Source organism: Mus musculus, chromosome 18 (genome assembly GCF_000001635.26).
Source record: "Mus musculus strain C57BL/6J chromosome 18, GRCm38.p6 C57BL/6J".
In the NCBI taxonomy this organism is placed as follows: domain Eukaryota; kingdom Metazoa; phylum Chordata; class Mammalia; order Rodentia; family Muridae; genus Mus; species Mus musculus.
This window is the reverse complement of record NC_000084.6, coordinates 89,648,620-89,665,034: the sequence shown is the minus strand read 5'-3', so window position 1 is coordinate 89,665,034 and position 16,415 is coordinate 89,648,620. Positions and strand designations below refer to the sequence as shown.

The 16,415-nt window shown below is 38.1% G+C and overlaps 1 protein-coding gene across 1 annotated transcript in view; it reads left to right on the top strand.

The window, feature by feature from the left end:
* Dok6 (docking protein 6) overlaps window positions 1-16,415 on the top strand; it is a 477,118-nt gene that overhangs the window by 104,506 nt on the left and 356,197 nt on the right. The window lies entirely within an intron of this gene.

Below are 16,415 nucleotides of genomic sequence, written 5' to 3'. Positions count from 1 at the left end.
ACTTTTAAGTATTTCAGTGTTAGTAATAAACAAGTAGGAGGTTGATTCATTAATTTAAATGGTGTTCCAAAGCATGATTACAACTAATCAACCATAAAATTTATTAATTTCTATCATACTTTTATTTCAATACACAAAGATGATAGTTTTATAGTTCAATTTTATTAAAAACATTTGGTTTTATTAGCTTTTCTCAGATTAACTTTGTGTATGTGTATCCTTTTGGGTGGGTATGTCTATATGGTTTGGTGGGCATGTACATATGAGTGCAGGTGGCCATGGTGACCAGAGGAACTGGATTATAGGGTACTTGAAGTTGTCAGACAAATGACTCATATTCCAATGTTGGAACTTGACATCAGAAATACATTCCAATGTAATGACATGGCCAGTATCTTGTGTTCCTGTTCCATGAAACACGTATGACCACGGAGTCCAATTTTCTTGGAAGAAGATTTTTAATTATTACATATAGGCACTATGCAATACAACCCAGCATTCACTTATGTCTTGTACCCATAGTCAGATTTATCTGAAGTTCTGCTCATTTACTAGGATGACATATTTGGCACATTTAAAAATGATGGATGGCAAATTCTTTTTTTTTTTTTTTTTAGTTCCTCCTTTGCAGTTTTTGTGCCTCTTTCTTCTTTTTTTTTAAAAATTCCCATCACCGTTTTTTATTTTTAAATTTTATTTTATTTTATTTATTTTTTTTAATATTTTTTATTATTACGTATTTTCCTCAATTATATTTAGAATGCTATCCCAAAAGTCCCCCACTTCCCTACCCACCCATTCCCATTTTTTGGCCCTGGCATTCCCCTGTACTGGGGCATATAAAGTTTGTGTGTCCAATGGGCCTCTCTTTCCAGTAATGGCTGACTAGGCCATCTTTTGATACATATGCAGCTAGAGTCAAGAGCTCTGGGGTACTGGTTAGTTCATAATGTTGTTCTACCTATAGGGTTGCAGATCCCTTTAGCTCCTTGGATACTTTCTCTAGCTCCTCTATTGGGCTGCTGTGCTCCATCCAATAGCTGACTGTGAGCATCTACTAATGTGTTTGCTAGGCCCCGGCCTAGTCTCACAAGAGACAGCTATATCAGGGTCCTTTCACAAAATCTTGCTAGTGTATACAATGGTGTCATTGTTTGGATGCTAATTATGGGATGGATCTCTAGATATGGCAGTCTCTAGATGGTCCACCATTTTGTCTCAGCTCCAAACTTTGTCTCTGTAACTCCTTCCATGGGTGATTGTTTCCAATTCTTAGAAGGGGCAAAGTGTCCACACTTTGGTCTTCGTTCTTCTTCAGTTTCATGTGTTTTGCAAATTGTATCTTATATCTCGGGTATACTAAGTTTCTGGGCTAATATCCACTTATCAGTGAGTACATATCATTTGAGTTCTTTTGTGATTGTGTTACCTCACTCAGGATGATGCCCTCTAGGTCCATCCATTGGCAAATTCTTAAATACTTTAGATCAGATGTTTATGTAGTTTGCCTTTGCCTGGGACCGAGATGAATACATTAGCTCATTTATTTATGATGTCTAGCCCTATACACAAAGACATTTATTGCATGAGAGATGATACTTGTAATTTTCATTAAAATATTTTGAAGAGTATTTATCTTAGCCAGATGTCCTTTAGTAATTTTTATCACTTCTTTCTGGAAAAAAATTAGGTAACAAAATCATAAATATTAAAAATGCTTTTCTCAATGTATACTTACATATGTTGTAGGCTATGACTTTTATAATTTGAGTCAGAGAATGTCAGGCATGTTTTCCACAACTTTAAGGTGATTACTAATACACCCTTGTGCTGTGAACTTCAAGGATCTTAAACATGCACAGAAAACCCTGCTTTTTCTCATGCCTGGTCCATCATTTTTCTTATTTCTTCCTGTATCTGGGACAATTGAGTATGTCAGTACCACAAAGCACACTGAACATTTGGAACTTGAAAGCATGAATATCATTTTGATTGCTCCACTGTAATTGTTCAGACTAAGGTAACAATGAAAGGGTTTTAGAAAATAAAAATTGTGTCTTGAAAGAGACAATATAAGACTGCACTCTTCTCAGTCATTTCCATACCCTAGTGTTGAGTCTTTTGTTGCTAGACTCGAGGACCCCCTAGTTCTTGTTTTGCCCTTTCAGCCTTTCCTTCTAGTGTTTCTTCTCTTTTGTGACTCCAAGCTAATAACTACTCTCAACAAGGACCAAACTATTTTGCACGGGGTCTAAGTCAAAAGTCACAAACCTCCTAGATGTGCATCAGCTGAAGAATTGATGATAAAAATGTGGTACATTTACACAATGAAATATTATTCAGCCATTATGAAAAATTAAATTATAAAATTTATAAATCAAAGCATTACTGAACACTCCTCAGAGACTTTTCTTGTAATTGATGGTAGCTAATACAGCACAGGACTATGTGAGAGACTTTGAATCATTTAGCTGTAAATGATATGTCTTTATATCCCCTTCAAAAAACTATGTGGAAAAAGAGAGGGAAAGACTATAGTAGTGTGTGGTGGTAAAAATACCATCTTCCACAGAAAAGAAGACCAATACACATATGAACTCAAAGAAACCATAACAGCATGTACAATACATGCACAGTTACAAACCACAAAAACAAAATAACAACACTAAGAAGGTAAAGTGTGCACTAAGTCCCACCACCAACCAAGAAGCCATTTGCAACTTATTCCTGCAGGGGAAAGAGAAAATCAGTTTTCTCCAATGTAGTGTCAGTGGGTATACCAAGTACACTCCAGGGCAGCCCACATGACTATTTGGCCAATAGAAACTGAACTACATAGTTTTGTGCATAATTATTTTTTTTGTCTTATGTGAGTATTTTTTGTCTTATTGTGTTTTTATTTGATTTAAGGTTTTTGCTTTGTTCTTATTCTATTTTCTGAGATAGCAAGGGGAAGAATATGAAGTTGGTTGTGTAGGAAGGATGTATGGATATTGACAGAGATGGGAGTTTTAGTGTTTTCAACCATGTTAATACATGCTGTAAAGATCTCAGTTCATAGCTATGCATTTAAACCCAAAGTTACAAGATAGATTAATTTTCACTAATTGCATTTTCATTATTGACAAAACCTTAACCAACTTTTCTTTTTTCAAAAAAAATCTTTAATCTTTACTTTTACACCCCAATCATTATCCCCCCCCTGGTCCACCCTATCCCTCCTCCCCCATCTCCAAGAGAATGTCCTCCCACCCCACTCTGCCAGGCTTCCCTACTCCCTGGGGTCACAAGGCTCTCTGGGTTAGATGCATATTCTCTCACTGAGGCCAGACCAGACAATCCTCTGCTTTATATGTGTATGGGGCTTCAGACCAGCTGATGTATGCTGCCTGGTTGGTGTCTCAGTGTCTGAGACATATCAGGCTTCTAGGTTAGTTAAGACTGCTGGTCTTCTTCTTGGGTCACCTTCCTCATTGCCTTTTTCCAGTCTTTCCCCAATTCAACCACAGAGCTCCCCAGGGTCAGTCCATTGGTTGGGTGTAAATATCTGCATATGTCTCAGTCAGCTGCTTGTTGGGCCTCTCAGAGAAGAGCCATGCTAGGCCCCTCTTTGTAAGCACACCATAGCATCATTAATAGGCATTGGAGCCTCCCCTTGAGGTGGATCCCAAAATGGGCCAGTCACTACTCTTCTTTCCCCTCAGCATCTCCTCTGTTTTTGTCCCTGCAGTTCTTTTAGACAAGAACAATTCTGGATCAGTATTTTTGACTGTGAGATGGCAACCCTACCCCTCTACTTGATGCCTTGTCTTTCTATAGGATGTGGACTCTTCCAGTTCCCTCTTCCCATTGTTGGGCATTTCATCTAAGGTGTCTCCCTTTCGGTACTGAAAGTTTCTCACCTCCCAGATCTCTGGTACATTCTTGCCAGTCCCTTGACCTCCCACCTCCCAAGGTTGCCTGTTTCCATTCTTTCTGCTGACCCTCAGGGCTTCCCTACTGTTCCCACACCCCAGTACTTGATTGTGTTCCCATTCCCCCCTCCCCTCTCCCATCCAAGTCCCTCACTCCCGCTGCTCCCTGCAATTGCTTTCTTCTCCCTCTCAAATGGGATTGAAACATCCTCACTTGGGTCCTTCTGATTATTTACCTTCTTGGGTTCTGTGGATTTTATCCTGGGTATTCTGTACATTATTTTGGCTAATATCTACTTATAAAGGAGTACATACCAGATTGTCCTTTTGGGTCTGAGTTACCTCATGTTGATATTTTCTAGTTCAACCCATTTGCCTGCAAAACTCAGGATGTCCTTATTCTCAATAGCTGAGTAGTATTCCACTGTGTAAATGAACCACATTTTCTGGATCTACTCTTCTGTTATGGGACATTTGGGTTGTTTCAGGTTATAGCTATCACAAATGAAGCTGCTATGAACATAGTGGATCATGTGCCCCAGTGGCATGGTAGAGTATCTTTTGGGTATATGCCCAAGAGGAGTATAGCTGGGTCTTCAGGTAGATCTATTTTCCAACTTCCTGAGGAACCTCTAGATTGATTTTTTCAGAGTGGTTATATTAGTTTACAATTCCACCAGCAATGGAGGAGTATACCTTTCTCAACATTCTTGCCAACATGTGCTTTAACCTGAGTTTTTTATCTTAACCATTCTGATTGGTGTAAGGTGGAACATTTCTTTAAGTGCTTCTTGTCTGTTCAAAATTTCTATGTTGTGAATTCTATGTTTAGTTCTACACCCTATTTTTTGATTGAGTTGTTTATATTTTTGGATATTAAAAAATATCCAAAGTGCTTCTTGAGCTCTTTATATATTTTGGATATAAGCCCTCTATCAGATGTAGGGTTAGTGAAGATTTTTTCCCCAATCTGTAGGTTTCCAATCTTTCCTCTGAAAATAAATATTGTTTCATAATTGCATTATTTTATAATAATTCCAATATATTATCTTATTCATCTTAAAATTCATTCTTTATTGTTGTATGTAATTACACTTTTTACATTAAAGTGCTACTTCATGTGTCTTATTCCTCTATTTATGAACATTTAGAATTTGTACAAATTTAAATGCCAAGGAAAATGCTATTGCAATATTTGCATTATATCTGCAGATATTAACACAGAGGAAAAGAATTGACAAGTACATAAAACATTAAATAACATCTGAAGACCCCTAGTTCAGCATATATGAAAAAAATGATTCCCAAGTATTGGTAGCCACCAATAAACAAATGTTATTTTCACTGTGGGGCAATTCCTGACTAGATTCTATGTCCAGTGAGACCACTTTATGTTTGCATAAGGAAAACAAAACACTAGTGTCTTAGTTATTCAATTTTTAAAATTATCTTTGTTTGTGTGAGAGAGGATGCACATGCAGAAACATGTACATGTGATAGCCAGAGATCTATATTTTAGATCTTTTTCATTCACTCTATACCTTAGTTTGTAAAACAAGGATTTCACAAAACCTGAAGCTCACTAATGTGGCAAAGATCACTTGGCAAGCAAACCTCAGGGCTCTTCCTGTCTTTACTTTCTTCTGAGTTTACAGGTGCACACTCCTCACCTGGCCTTTTAAATTTTTTATTTATATTTTTACTCTGGTTTGGGGGTTGGAACTCAGGTATTCGTGATTGTATGACAAGCGCTTTAATTACTAATCTCTCCAGACCTACTTTCTAGATTTAATAAATATTATTAGATGTTTTATGTGCATCATTTTTATGACTTCAGAGGAAAAAAAAGCCTTGAGTGTGTTGATTAAATTTTAGATCCTCCCAGAGATACTTTCAATGGTTGAATAAAGTCAAGGTAGTCACTGTAAGCCATGTCATAGAATCACTTTTGAATGTATGCATGTGTTAACTGATTGATTGTCTATAGCTAGATGTTTAATGTTTTCAGAATTTTAATTTCAATGTCTTTCTTTTTTCCTTTTTTTCTTGAAATCAAGATGGTATATTTACTTATTTTTTCTTTATTTTTCCTCATACAATACATTTTTGTCACTGTTTTTTCTTCCTCCCCTGTCCCAACATCCCCTCCCCTCCCTTCTCCTCCCATCCCATCCCCTCCCCTCCCCTCTTCTCTCCCTAAGTTCTACTGCTCCTCTGTTTCCTTTTAGAAAACAACAGACCTCCCAGGGATATCAACAAAACGTGTCATAACAAGATACAGTAAGACAAGGCACAAACTCTCACTTCAAAGCTGGATTAGACAACCCAGTAGGAGAAAAAAGTCAAGAAATCAGGCTAAAGAGAAAGACATGTCCACATCCACTGTTAGGAGTCCAACAAAAACCCCAAGATAAAGAAACAGCATATATCTAGAGGGCCTAGTGCAGACCTAGGCAGGATCCCCTGATTTCTCCTTTAGGCTCTGTGAGCCCCTATGAGCTCTACTTAATTGATTCTATGGATAGTGTTTTCCTGGTGTCCTCCACCCCTCTGGCTCCTACAGTCCTTTCCCCTTGTCTGCAGGGTTCCTGGAGCTCTGCCAAATGTTTGGATTTAAATCTCTGTATCTGCCCCCATCAGCTGCTGGAGGACAGCTTCCTGATGATGCCTGGGCTAAGCATCAATCTATGAGGATAGCAGAATATCATTAGGGATCATTTAGTTGAGTCAGTTTGTGTTTGGTTCAATCCTAGGTCTAAACCATCTAGCTCCACAAGCCTAGCTATTCCAGAAGTGTTATGCATTGGCTTCCCACTTGTGGATTGGGCCTCCTCTGACTAGTCATTGGTTGGCCATTCCCACAGCTCTGAGCCACCATTACCCTAGTTCATCTTTCAGGAAGGACAGCTTATAGATCAAAGGTTTTCTGAATGGGTGGGTGTCCGAGTCCTACAACTGGGAGCCTTGCCTTATCATGGACAATGGCCAGTTCAAAACCCTAGTAGTCCTCTGTAGGTTCACCTTTATAGATTCTAGGAAGTTTCTACTGGCCTAGGTTTCCACATAACTCTATAAATGTCCCTGTTGCAGTTGCCTCTCTCTGTACTTTATCTACCCCATCTCTCCAATATGAACCCCCTGTTCCCATTCCCGTCTAACCCCCACTCCACCCAGAAAATCTATTCTGTTTTCCCTTCTCTGGGAGATCCATGTATCCACCTTAGACTTCTCCTCTTTGCCTATGTTCTCTGGGTCAATGGATTGCAATGTGATTATACTTTATTTAACAGCTAATTTCCACTTATAAATGAGTATATATCATGTTTGGTTTTCTGGGTCTAGGTTCCTTTGGTCAGGCAGATCTCTTTCTAGTCCATTCATTTGCCTGCATATTTCATGATGCCATTTTTTCTAATAGCCCAGTAATACTCCATGATGTAAATGTATCACAATTTCTATATCCATTCTTCATTGAGGGTCATCTAGGTTGTTTTTAGTTTCTGGTTATTAAGAATAAAGCTGCTATTTACATTGTTGTGCAAGTGTCCTTGTTGTAGGATGGGGTGATATTGATATATATACATACCCAGGAGTGTTATACCTGGATCTTGTGGTAGATTGAACCCCAAGTTTCTAAGGAACCACCATATAGATTTCCATAGTGATTGTATGAGTTTGCACCCCCAGCAGCAATGGAGGAATGTTCCCCTTGCTCCACATCATTTCCAGAATGAGCTGTCATTTGTTATTGATTTTAGCCATTCTGACATGTATAAGATTGAATCCCAATGTAGTTTTAATTTGCATTTCGCTGATGGCTAAAGTTGTTAAACATTTAAGTGTTTCACAGACATTTGAGATCCCTCTAATGAAATTTTATTTTCTGTTTAGATATTTACCCCATTTTAATTGAATTACTTGATTTGGTGATGTCTAGTTTCTTGAATTATTCATATATTTTGGATATTAGCCTTCTATTAGATGCAAAGTTGTTGAAAATATTTTCCCATTTTGTAGACTGCCTCTTGTAAAATGGTTGGTGTGTTCTACTTTTCAGAAGGTTTTCAGTTTCATGAGGTTTCATTGATTAATATCAGTTGACTAGGTAGTAGCCTTTTAGGTGCCTCTGAACTGAATATAACCCCTGTTTTCAATTGGTGTTATATTCTCTTGGGTCATTTAAATTTTTTCATAACATTCTCCTAGAGGTAATGCATTCTAACCAGTAAGTAACACTAATGTGTATATTGTGTCCCATTGTCCAAGGAGTTGATTTTTTATATAGATTTGAACTCCCCTTAGTCTGATTTATCTTGTGTAGGCACTCTACATATCACAAGCTACAGGAATAAATGTGATAAATGCTGGCAGCAGTAGCAACTCAGCCTTCTCTTAGGTAAAATCTTTATAAACAAGCTGGAAAGTCCTAGTTTTTAACTTGTCCCTTGGTAGCTCTCCCCAATGGCTGCTGATAGCTTAGTTTCCATAATTTCTTAATAATTCATAACATGATTACTATTTGTCATGAACATTACAAAATTTCTTTCAAAGGAAAATGTTCTTCACTCCTTAATTTCAGGAAAATGCTGCTGCTGTAGTAGAACAGAACTTGTTTCCACAGTACCTCAGTTTTGAATGAGTCTATTAGCAAGATTATGAACACCTGAACACAAATGCATACCATGCCTTTCTATTTCTCCTTGTCTGTCCTTTTTCCTTTTTCTCCTCCCCCTCCTTCTTTTCCTCCTCCTCACATCTGGGCTGGTTATATTTAGATAATTAACCAGTTTATTACATCACAAGTTATCATTTTTGTGTTGAAAGATTTAATATTAACTTACTTATTTTTAAGAACATGGTGTACTGCCAATAAAAAGATTTACCTTGCTGAACACATGCCTATTTAAATGTTAATATATACCCTTTGAGTAATACTTTCATTCTCCCTTATACTTTTCTGGAACATACAATTGCTATTTTACATTAAGGAATTTTTTTTTTCAGATTTCACATAGGATCAAAATCATGAGAGATTTGCTTCTCCAGAATTTGTTTTTATCACTATATTCTATTTTATAATTGACAATTTTTGATTTTCCCATAAATGTTTTTTATTTTTATTGATAAAGAGTAAAGATAATATTTACTGCAGTTGAAAATAACTTATTTAATGAATCAAAGAAACAAGTATGAATTCAAATTCACTACAGTTATGGTATGAACTGTCATGATTTTTTTTTGTATTTTAGTTCAAAGTATATGTTATTTTTTATAGTTAAAATATTTGAACTTAGTGTTTTTTTCTCTAACTTTATAGATACTAATCTGATACCAAGAAAAATACTTTGTGTTTACTGTTAATATTTCCTATGATTTTGTAAGTATTTAGCAGTAGAGCATGGAGCCAGGAAAATACTGCTTCATCAGCACCTGTAATACTGTATTCATCTCTGTGGATGAGTCCCTGTAGTGATTCCAGATGTTAGATATTATGAATTTATGTTGTGCAAAGATTGGAATATGATATCTCTTTATTATGCTGGCACTATTTCCCTTGGCCATGTGCACGGAAGTGGGATAATTGCTTTACAGATTCAATTTTGGGTTTTAAAATAATCTTTATACCTCTCCCTATAATATACAATTATGAGGATAAAATACAGTATATAATTTACTCTCTCTTTGGCATTCTCAAAGTGCTTTATTATCAACTTATTTCACTTGACATCATGAATTTATTAAGATATGTATGGATATCAAATTTCTTTATATTAGTAAACAATATAATATTGTGCAAGTACACCAGCTAGTCATGCTGTAGTTAACAGGTGATGTGTATAAATAATATTGCTATAAACATTCAAGGACATTTTTGGTATGATCATAGCTTTTCATTTCTCTCGGTGCACCTCAAAGTCTAGATCTGCTTGATGATAATCAACAGGTAATGTAATCTTCAAAGGTCAATCATTCAATTTTTAAAGATACAGATTTTACTTTAACATATAGTTATATTTAAATTTTTTTAAATTAAACATAAACGGTTATTTAAATTTTTAAAGCATAATTTGAATAGTTTTGAGAATTTATACAAGTTTTATTTCATAGCAAAGGTTTGGATAATCACTGCAGAAATTGAAGTTGGTAATTGTTACAGAAATTAGATTCTAGTCCTGGGGAGGGACTAGAATAAGACTTATGGAAAGACCAAAGAGTAATTGTACTACAATTTCACTACCTCTAACTAGTGTTCCCACCTTAGTTTACCAGACTACCACACTTGGCAATCGTTTCTCTGCTTTGCTATAAGTAAAGATTTTACAACTTTACTCTATAATAATGAAGATATCTAATATTTTGTGCTATGTGGACTATAACATCTCTTTTACGACTACTTTCCTCTGCTACTAGAGCAGAAAAACTTCATTGACAATATGTTCATGAGTGTGGCTGTGCTCCTATAAAAGTTTTATAGAAAGTGATATTTGAATTTTGTATAATTCACACTTTTCATGATTTCCCAAGTACTTACAATTAAAAAAAAACTTATTCATACATCTCTATGTCATACACTAATCTTGTCTTCAATCTCCTTTCTTATAGCCCCACAACATATCCACAGTGCAATTAAAAATATCAAACATATTCAGCTTAGAATTTTTTGATTAATTAAATCTACCTGAGCTTGTGGTTTTCTTACTTATTTTTGTACCAGTTATGTTGAGATGGAATCATGAAATATGATTCACCCACCTAATTTGTACATGTCAGTGTTTTCCAGTGTTTCTACAGATGTGTGTTTGTCACCACCGTCTATTGTAGAACAGTTTTATCACCATAAAAAGTTCCATGATCATAAATAATCATTCCACTTTCACCAAACTTCAGCAACAACCAGGAGCAGTTTCCGTTGATCATTTTTCATTAGGAGTTTCGTGTTTTATTACCCATTTATTTCTCTTGACATAATGCTTCCATATTACTTCCATTTTATTGCTTAATAATATTGCATTATGCAGATATAAACCCTGTGTGTATTTATCAGATGATGAATATTTGTATTACTTCTACTTTTGCTCATAAAATTTAACATACAATGTTTGGTATTGTGTATTTGTTTGTATAGTCATATTGTTTAATTTATCGTCAGTGTGTAGGTTTACTAGGTCATATGGATATTTTAGTAAAAAGAAATTTTAAAAATTCTGCCTTATTGGCTTTTAATTTCACCATAGTATGTTGTATATGGAGTTTCATGTAAGATATGATGTGTATGTAAAACAATCCACGTGTTCCTCATAAAATTATATACATTGCACCATAATTAAGAGGTATAGCAAGGAGATAAATGTGCATATACAAACACATAGATGTCTATAAACATTTCCATGTGTGACCATCTGAGGCTAAATACGTAACTGTGAGTTCCTTCTGATGTTTCTACTTCTCAAGCATCTCAGTCTGTCCCCTGCCCTTGACTAGCCATCACCTTCCACTGCAACAGTGAGACAAGTAGTTTTCACAGCCAAGCCTCTATTCTTGAGGATCCTGTTCACATTTTGCATTCCATCTTAGATATACATACTTGTGACTAAACTACTGATCAGTGCAAAAACAGAGGCTATTTTAAAAAGAAAGTGTTTGAGGTTTTATTTGTTTGTCCTTATACCTGTAACATGTGATTCTAATTATTTAAATGCAGCTAAATGGCAGTCCATGTTGGTGAAAACTAAGCTCACATGTAAAGACTAGTTTTCAGTTCAAAGGCGACAGACTGACAGAGTTAGGTACCAACTTTGGGCCAAATGAGACATTATTTTTTTTATTTCATTTTTTATTAGATATTTTCTTCATTTACATTTCAAATGCTATCCCAAAAGTCCCCTATACCTCCCCCCCCCCCAGGACCTGCTCCCCAACCCACCTACTCCTGCTTCCTGGCCCTGGCATTCCCCTGTACTGGGGTATATGATCTTTGCGAGAACAAGGGCCTCTCCTCCCATTGATGGATGACTAGGCCATCCTCTGCTACATATGCAACTAGAGACACAGTTCTGGGGGGTACTGTTTAGTTCATATTGTTGATCCTCCTATAGGGTTGCCGACCCCTTCAGCTCCTTGGGTATTTACCTAGTTCCTTCTTTAGGGGTCCTGTGTTCCATCCAATTGATGACTGTGAGCATCCACTTCTATATTTGCCAGGTACTGGCATAGCATCACAAAAGGTAGCTATATCAGGGTCCTCTTAGCAAAATCTTGCTGGCATATGCAATAGTGTCTGGGTTTGGTGGTTGTATATGGGATGGATCTCTGGGTGGGGCAGTCTCTGGATGGTCCTTTCTTCCATCTCAACTCTGAACTTTGTCTCTGTAACTCCTTCCATGGGTATTTTTGTTCCCCATTCTAAGAAGGAACGAGGTATCCACACTTTGGTCTTCCTTCTTCTTGAGTTTCATGTGTTTTGCAAATTGTATCGGGGGTAGTCTAAGTTACATTAACACAATGGAGTACTATTCAGCAATTAAAAACAATGAATTTATGAAATTCTTAGGCAAATGGACGGATCTGGAGGATATCATCCTGAGTGAGGTAACCCAATCACAAAAGAACACATGATATGCACTCACTGATAAGTGGATATTAACCCAGAAACTTAGTCTACCCAAATGAGACATTATTAAATCTTGCTCATACCACATTTTTGCCCAACAGCGACCCCACATGTCAGTGAACATTGAGTTCTGATTATTATCAGCATCACCCTTATTCCTCCCAAATGTAATCCAGCACTGTTTTAACTTTGTTTGTCTTGACTTATACAACTCCCCATCTACAGATTCTCAAGCTTTATTTTTCAACTGAAAATTGCTATGTGATTCATGGACTACATCTGTAAAACAAATGCTAGGACATCTGTGTGTTCTTTTTCAGGTTTGCCACCTCACCTGCATTATCTTCAGTCCCAGAGACATGCAGCCAGAGTGATAGACTTCACTGTTTATTCAAGATTAATGAGGGAATTGAGATTCCAGATACTATCAGATTGTTTCCAAAGGAAAGTTAAGATTAATAGTAAGAAATAATAAAATATTTTGCTCTCTCTAAGTTTGAGAATGTCATTTCTATGCATAGTTTCCTTTTTTAAAATATTGGATATTTTCTTTATTTACATTTCAAATGTTATCCCCTTTCCTGATTTCCCTCCCTCCCAGAAACACCCTATCACATCCTCCCTCCCCATGCTTTTATGACTGTATTCCTCCACCCACCCACCCATCCCCATCTCCCTGCTCTTGATTACCCTACACTGAGGCATCTATTGAGCCTTTAAAGACCAAGGACCTTTCTTCCCACTGATGCATGACAGGGCCATCCTCTCCTACATATGCAGTTGGAGCCATGTGTACTCCTTTGTTGATGGCTTAGTCCCTGGGAGTTCTGGGGTGTCTGGTTGGTTTATATTTTTGTCCTTCCTAACCCATTCAACTCTTTCAGTTCCTTCCCTAACTCCTCTATTAGGGACCCTGCACTCAGTCCAATGGTTGGCTACTAACATCTACCTCTGTATTTATAAGGTAGGCTCTGACAGAGCTTCTCAGGAGACAGCCAGATCAGGCTTCTTTCTGCATACACTTCTTGGCATCCACAATGGTGTCTGGATTTGGTAACTGTATATGGGATGAAACCCCAGGTGGGACAGTCTCTCGGTGACCTTTCCCTTAGTCTCTGCTTTACACTTTATCTCCATATTTGTTCCTGTGTTTTGTTCTCCTTCTAAGAAGGACGGAAGCACCCACATTTTGGTCTTCTTTTTTTCTCTTTTCTTTTTTTTTTTAATTAGATATTTTCATTATTTACATTTCAAATGTTATCCCCTTTCCTGGTTTCCAGTCCAAAACCCCACTATCTCCTACCCTTTCCCCTGCTTACCAATCCACCCACTCCCATTTCCTGGCCCTGGCAATCCTCTACATTGGGACATAGTGTCTTCACAGGACCAAGGGACTGTCCTCCACTCGAAGACCAATTAAGACATCCTCTGCTACACATGCATCTGGAGCCATTAGTCCCACCACGTGTACTCTTTGGTTGGTGATTTAGTCCCAAGGAGCTCTGGGGTTACTGGTTGGTTCATATTGTTGTTCCTCCTATGGAGCTGAAAATCCCTTCAGCTCCAGGGGTCGTTTCTCTATATCCTTCATTGGGGACTCTGTGCTCATTCCAATGGATGGCTGTGAGCATCCACTTCTGTATTTGTCAGACAATGCCAGAGCCTCTCAGGAGACAGCTATATCAGGCTCCTGTCAGCAAGCACTTGTTGGCATCTACATTTGTGTCTGGGTTTGGTAATTGTATAAGTGGTGGGGCAGTCTCTGTAACTCCTTCAGTCTCTGCTCCACACTTTGTCTCTGTAACTCCTTCCATTGGTTATTTTGTTCCCCCTTCTATGAAGGATCAAAGTATCTACACCTTGGTCTTCCTTCTTCTTGAGTTTCTTGTGGATTGTGAATTGTATCTTGGGTATTCTGAGCTTCTGGGAGTTTATATCATGTGTGTTCTTTTGGCATTGGTTACCTCACTCAGGATGATATTCTCTAAATTCATCCATTTGTCTAAGAATTTCATAATTTTATACATTCATTGTTTTTAATAGCTGCATAGTACTTGTCTTAGTCAGGGTTTCTATTCCTGCACAAACATCATGACCAAGAAGCAAGTTGGGGAGGAAAGGGTTTATTCGGCTTACACTTCCATGCTGCTGTTCATCACCAAAGGAAGTCAGGACTGGAACTCAAGCAGGTCAGGGAGCAGGAGCTGATGCAGAGACCATGGAGGGATGTTCTTTACTGGCTTGCCTCACCTGGCTTGCTCAGCCTGCTTTCTTATAGAACCCAGACTACCAGCCCTGAGATGATCCCACCCACAAGGGGCCTTTCCCCCTTGATCACTAATTGAGAAAATGCCTTACAATTGCATCTCATGGAGGCATTTCCTCAACTGAAGCTCCTTTCTCTGTGATAACTCCAGCTGTGTCAAGTTGACACAACACTAGCCAGTACAATTGACCCCTTGTCAACTTGACACACAAAAACATCACTAGTAAGCCTCAACCCTTACAATCTTATTCATCCCCATTCTAAATAACTTTAAAAGTCCCACAGTCTTTACATATTCTTAAAATTTCAATCTCTTTAAAATATCCATTTCTTTTAAAATCCAAAGTCTTTTTACAATTAAAAGTCTCTCAACTGTGGGCTCCACTAAAACAGTTTCTTCCTTCAAGAGGGAAAATATCAGGGCACAGTCACAATCAAAAGCAAAAGTCAATCTCCAACCGTCCAATGTCTGGGATCCAACTCACGATCTTCTGGGCTCCTCCAAGGGCTTGGGTCACTTCTCCAGCCAGGCCCTTTGTAGCACACGCATCATCCTCTAGGTTCCAGATGCCTGTACTCCACTGCTGCTGCTGCTCTTGGTGGTCATCTCATGGTACTGGCATCTCCAAAACACTGCATGACCCCTTCAATCCTGGGCCATCAATTGCAACTGAGGCTGCACTTTCACCAATGGCCTTCCATGGCCTCTCACAGTGCCAAGCCTCAGCTTCTCTGCTCAACTCCTTCATGCCTTCAAAACCAGTACCACCTGGGTGACCCTTACACATTACCAAGTCCAGCCACAGCACAATGTACAACTTTGGCTATATCTGGAACACAGCCACTGTGCTCTCAGAAAACACTTCCCAGAAGATGTCACCTCAATGATGCTGGTCTCTTCTTAATCACCGCTAATTTCTTAGCTCCAGCTAACCAGCATCAATAGTCCCAGTAATGCAAAGTTTTTGCTTTAGTAGTTCTGGTATCTTGTTAATCACAGCTGATTCTTCAGCCCCAGCTAACCAGAACTACAGAATCTTCACAATCAAAACAGCAATGGCCCTGAAAAGAGTCTTTAATTTTCCCTCTGAAATTTCACAAACCAGACCTCCATCTTCTGCAGTGTTCTCAACGTTGTCTTCCAAGCTCCTACACAACATCCGACAGAGCTCTTAACAACGGATGGATCTTCAAGCCCAAAGTTCCAAAGTCCTTCCACAGTCCTCCCCAAAACATGGTCAGGTTGTCACAGGAATACCCCACTCTGCTGGTACCAATTTGTCTTAGTCAGGGTTTCTATTCCTGCACAAACATCATGACCAAGAAGCAAGTTGGGGAGGAAAGGGTTTATTCGGCTTACACTTCCATGCTGCTGTTCATCACCAAAGGAAGTCAGGACTGGAACTCAAGCAGGTCAGGGAGCAGGAGCTGATGCAGAGACCATGGAGGGATGTTCTTTACTGGCTTGCCTCACCTGGCTTGCTCAGCCTGCTTTCTTATAGAACCCAGACTACCAGCCCTGAGATGATCCCACCCACAAGGGGCCTTTCCCCCTTGATCACTAATTGAGAAAATGCCTTACAATTGCATCTCATGGAGGCATTTCCTCAACTGAAGCTCCTTT